Below are 6,000 nucleotides of genomic sequence, written 5' to 3' on the forward strand. Positions count from 1 at the left end.
TCAAATTAAAAATTTTGAATTCCTGCAAAAATGCTTTATTGTTTTGGCCACGCCCCCCATACATCACTATTCACAATAAACTTTGACGTGTCATTGCACTATGTAGAAACTGTCACATATAATGCTTCACGTCACGAATATTGACATCATGAGTGTCAAGTCCAATCATATCACATTTTCTTAAAAACATATTTTTTAATAATTTTATTTTCAAAATCATGAATGAAAACAATATTCCACAATATCCATATTGCTGTGATATTTCTCTATTATGTATTTAGTTTGTGCAATTTCACTAAAATAAATGATGTTCGTGAAGTTAAAGAGCTGAAACCTTTATTTATGCGGGTGAGATTCATCTAATTAAATTATTTCACCTACATACTAGGCAACGCCTGAAAAGATTATTTTTTCAATTTCTATACTTCTTCATGGACCAGGTAATTTATCAACAATATTTTGAGTTTGTCCAAACATCAGGTGAAACAGGTGAAAGAATTAAAGGAATATAGATGTTCAAATATAGGCAGAATGGTGAATGTTACACAGTGTGTAAAGTGGCCACTTAAACCAGCCATTGACAGGTCATAAGCCCTGTAGATGCCTAGATTTCTATATTACCTTCTCTTAAATGTTCTTCATCTCTGTTGATTATTAATGTTAATAAATTCAATGTCGATAATTTTTTTTGTGATTTTACACTAACTAAATATGTCATTATGTTATGTAACATGGAAAATCACAAAGTCAGTGCTTCATATACTAATTTTAGAAATAGTACAATTTAAAATGTGGGGCACTGGCGGACACATTGTGTAATGCTCACTCAAAAACACGGTAGCGCTACAATTTAATACTACACACAATGTGGTCTCGTCGCTATTTGTGAATTATGAGGAAAATTTGCCATGCCTATGTCCAAGAAAACATGTTTAAAATACATTTTCCAATTGCACTAAACTTCCTCATTAAAAATATAATAATTCTCAGCATTGAGTTTTTATCTTTCAATCGATGAACCAAATATTCTTCAGTAGTAACTGAATGAAAGCCTATTACGTACATGTTTCGAGTAACAAAACAAATCAATCGTCAGCAATAAGAACGGATGAATTATGCTGATATGCTGAAATGAAAAATGGGATAAAGTGTAAATCATTCAAAAAAGGGAAATGAAATATAAAGAAAAGTTTTTTTTGTGATTACCATAAATACTAATTTTTATTTTACAATATTTAAGTTGTAAACTGTCCGCCTCGTGGTCTAATAGTCCCGCAAGAGGTCTCAGATTCAATTCCCGACACGGTATACATGAAATATTTATTTTAAAAGTGTTTTTACTTTAGGATATTTCATAATCAAGCATAGGACTGATTCTTTCATTTAAATAACAAAAATGATCATGGTACGCAGCGGTCGGTGTACCGATTCAGTTCCCTATGCACCATTAGGTGTGGAAAGCGAATATTATAGTTACAAAACCCGCTCTTTAAATTTTCTGCTTTTAAGCAAATCCCAAGCCAGATTTGCGACCCGTAGTTCTGGCATGAACTGCCGACGAACAGTCGGCAGCGAACGTCAAGAACTAATTCCTTGTAAAGTAGGCAAGCCGGGTTAAGGCTCTCGGGGACATCCGCAGTATATGTCCATGGTGACAGTTGTCACCGGCGTTTTCTGCGTCCATTATCTTATTACTTCGTTCCCCACAAAGTCAAGCAAAAAGGATATCATTTGCAAAAGTCATATTTTGAGATTAAATTTTTTAGTATTTGTCAAGTTTATGCAAATTTAAAAAAACTGTAAATAAAAACACAGTATAATTGTTTTTAAAGCATTAAAACCTATGCTTGTCATATCTACACTGAGTTTTTACTTATGGATCTCTAGTATTATATTATTGCTTAAAAAACATACCGTTTTTCATGCTGAAATAATTTTTTACTGCTCATCGCTGTATATAAAATGGTTCAAAATTTCTTGTAGAACCTTTTTTTGTTATTTTTTGTTTATTAACCAATTTTGTCAAAAAGCTGCCTTTTTGCTTATGCTGACAGTATATGCATATAATAAACGTATGAGTCAGAACGGAATTTGCAACTCGCATGAAAATGTCAAACTACCTTCTGCTCTAATTGCTAACTCGACCACTTAATTGATTTGTTTTGTTGTCTTACACGTGCGTAATATGGCCTCTGTGAGAAACGATAGGCATACTGCTAGTAATTATAATTATGTTGTAAATGTCTCTCATAAAGACTTAGTAGGCTAGAGTACAATAAAATGTATGTATCCAATGATTTAAAAGTGTTCAGTTGTGTATGATTATATTATATTTTGCAATCCTGCATTTTTGATTTGTGATCAGTTTTTGAGACTCATTTTCTCGGACCCAAATTTACAATAGTTTTATAGAAGTCAATTTTATGTTGCAATATATTTTATTTATTATAAAGACTTTAAAAGTATTCATGAAGTTTTATTTCACTAAGTAACTTAATTGGATTGGATTACTGCTACAGTAATTGCCCTTCACAAGGCGATTTTTTAATAATTACCGGGGAATAAATCTGTGCTGACCATGCAATCTTATGCAAAATAAAACCTCCTGTACCGCAGATTCTGAGAGCCAGCCGAACTGGTTTTATTCCGGGTGTCGTGTTTGGATCAGATCATTAATAGTTTATAATATATTCTCCAACAGAGCAACGAAATTATCTCAGCCCTTACGTGTAACTTCATGGACTACGAGAAAGCATTTGATAGTCCGCATTGACTATCTCTAGAATATTCCCAATGCATACGGAATTCCTTCAAAGATCATTGCTGCTACGAAGGCGTTCCACTTGGCAATTGTCGTGTGAATCAGCAGCTTTGACGGATTGGTTTGGAGTCTACAGGAGTGAGGCAAGGCTGCGTCCTCACACTGTTCTTTATCATCATATTGATGGATCTTATCTTATTTAAATCAATAGTGCCTGAATTCCCCCCTAAAATTGTGCAAATCGGAGTACGCAGACGATGCAGTTCTTCTTGAAAAGTCTATTGGTAATCTTCAGGAAATTGTGGAGAAACCGCAGGAAAACTCCGCTCGTCTGGGTTTTAACACACTTCAAGCGGGTAAGGTATTGCACATGCGGACCGCTGGCTTCGGGCGAAAATAAAGGTCGTGCGCAAATTTCTTTAATTTATTTGAAATCGCTATATCTTCGAAAATAATAAAAATATTTTAATAAAAATTTCTATATACTAACTCAGCATATCCAAGCTATAAAATTACAAACTAAAACCAAATATTATTTGTAATTCAACATCATTATGGTTCAATTTTTTAAGTAAAAATCGATTTCTATTTTATAACATTACATATTTTGTATTTTATTTTATATTTTGTATAAAAAAAAGATTTGCATTGCTATTTGAAAAATATGTACATATAGTTGAGACCTTAACAAAGAGATTGGTCTATAATATTCATATAAAAAACATTGGATAATTCCTTTTTTTGCCTTTGAAATGAGGTATTTCTACCCTTCCCGCCGTCAAGCATCAATCAACTGAACGGGTAAAAATACCTTTCCCGCCCGAAGTGTATTGATATCAATACCAAAAAGACCGAGGTTGGTGGCATGAACAAAGAGCTCACAACTATCCTGGAAATTTTCGACACAATGGCGATTATTCAACTCTTGTATAATGCCAGTACTCCTACATGGATGCAAGTCCTAGCACCTCACCAAAACATGGATCTTTCGAGAGAATATTAGGTATAAGGTGGTTGGATTTCATTACTAACGAAGACCAATGATGGACGCAGCGGGCTCCTTCAACAAGTGGTTTGAGGGAGCGGTAGTGGATGCCTCAGGAGAGCCTTAACTAGAGTATTTACTCTCAGAGTAATAATGCGCCAGACTATAGAGGAGCCCAAACGTATGAAAACCATTCTATGACTATTAAGTAAGTTAGCTACAGTTTGCAGCAAAACAATGGGCCGTACTCAGGTCGAGAATTGTCAAATCGATATTAATTTGCATTATAATTACTTTTAAATATGTAACTGTGTATTTTTACAAATTTATTGCCTAAATTGAGAAAAAAATAGTATCTGAACTTAAGTTTTAAAGCAATATAATGCACATTTTGCCACACAAATGCCAAAAATCAATGTAAATCAAAGGAAAATATTTGAAATCAATTACCAGTGAAAACGAAGAAAAAAATACTCCTTTTACACCCACTGTTGGTAACCAAACATACTGCAATTCACCATTGTCGATTTTTACTTATTATAACGTAAATATCTAAGTTATTTACAAACAAAGCCAAGCACAGCGACAAAAGCATCCGTCAGGACCCGCTACGCGCCTATTGTCAAACAAAACAAGATGGCCGCCAGTAGACTGAAGTTGTCACTACCAACAAAGCTTCCGTTCTATGAAACATAGCGAAAGGGCTTCTCTACAGTTTGGCGCATTATCACTCTTGAGTATTTACTACATCTAAGAATTTCACAAAGTGAGTTTTTTAAGAAGATAAATACGCACATATTTATTTTGATTTATTTCGGAATGTTCATTAAAAAATATATACACACATCACATAATTATTAAATAATAGTACATATTCACAAGTATGACGTCGCTTAAATTTGAATACAATGCAAGTCACTAAATGATACTTTTACTGGAGACAATAAAAACGTCTTTAATTCAGAATCAGTAATTTTTAATTAAATTTTAGTGGTTTTTTACTTCCCTACTATTTTGTTTTTAACGTGTACATGAATTTTGGGTGTTTTATTCCAAGGAACTTACATCTTCTTTGAGATGTGCGTTATTCAAAAAATGCGGTTCATCTTTTTTATCAAGAATTTCTTCATTCTGACTGAGATAAATGCTATTTTGTACTGTGAAAAATATTCAATCATAATCTCAAATACAGACAAAAATGACTTAGGTTGTATTCAAATTAAGGTGACGATAATAAATAATCACAATTTTTACAACAATTTCAATTTTGAGAAACAAATAACAAAACAGTTATAATACTTAGAAGATTCTGACTAGATAGTAAAAATAGGCTATTTGATTTTTTATGATAGTCAAGCCGTGATAAATCGCAAGTTGCTGCCAGATACACTCGGTTTTTGAAAATCGTCAATTGTCACACAATGGTCCATCATTTTTGAGGGCTCAGGGCGCGTCTATGTGTATCATTATGTCGATGTATCCGAAAACAACTAGTCACAAAAACAACCACTCTGAAGGCAAGAAACATTAAAGGAATAATTTTATTTTTCCATTCTTAAATTGATTAAGCTCTTTCAGAGCACTTACAAAATAATATTAACTATCTTAATTAAAACCTTACTGTTTCTTTTTGCAATTTTAACAGCCGTCAACATAGAATCAAAAATAGTCCAGAAACTGCATACGCACATCAAACAGAAGGCGACTCAACTACTTATGAATAAGTAGGTTTACGTTTTGACCCATTAGTTTCTTTGTAGACGTCGCTCAGTACGCAACTCCTGATTTGAATTCAACTATGCTGCCGTGTTGTGTCCTTTTAAAGTGTAGAAATACTGCTAGGATCTTAAAGAAACAGGATGCAATCACATTTCATGTGTAATTAGCAAATGAATTACTTACAAAAGCATTACTTAAACATTGAATTATTTTACCATCTATCAGATTGTCGAAGAAACAAATTGGAAATTTTGTTAGTGTTGCCAGTGTAGTAAATTTTTTTACCCTACTTTGCTCATCTAATGAGAGAATTAATGAAAATTAGATCTCGGATTAAACAACTCTGTGGTGGACATTTGACCAACATTATCTTCAAAACATCAAATATTATTTAACATGATATAAAAAATCCATTTTATGTAAAATAAAATTTGTTTTATATTTTAAGTTTAATGTTCATTAATTCGATTACTCTTATTAAATGACCCTTTACTTATCCACTCTGTTGTGTCAATCAATATTTCCGCGTGTAGAA

The sequence above is a fragment of the Micrasema longulum genome, unplaced genomic scaffold, assembly GCF_059751315.1.
Source record: "Micrasema longulum isolate JH-2025_06_02 unplaced genomic scaffold, ASM5975131v1 h1tg000644l, whole genome shotgun sequence".
In the NCBI taxonomy this organism is placed as follows: domain Eukaryota; kingdom Metazoa; phylum Arthropoda; class Insecta; order Trichoptera; family Brachycentridae; genus Micrasema; species Micrasema longulum.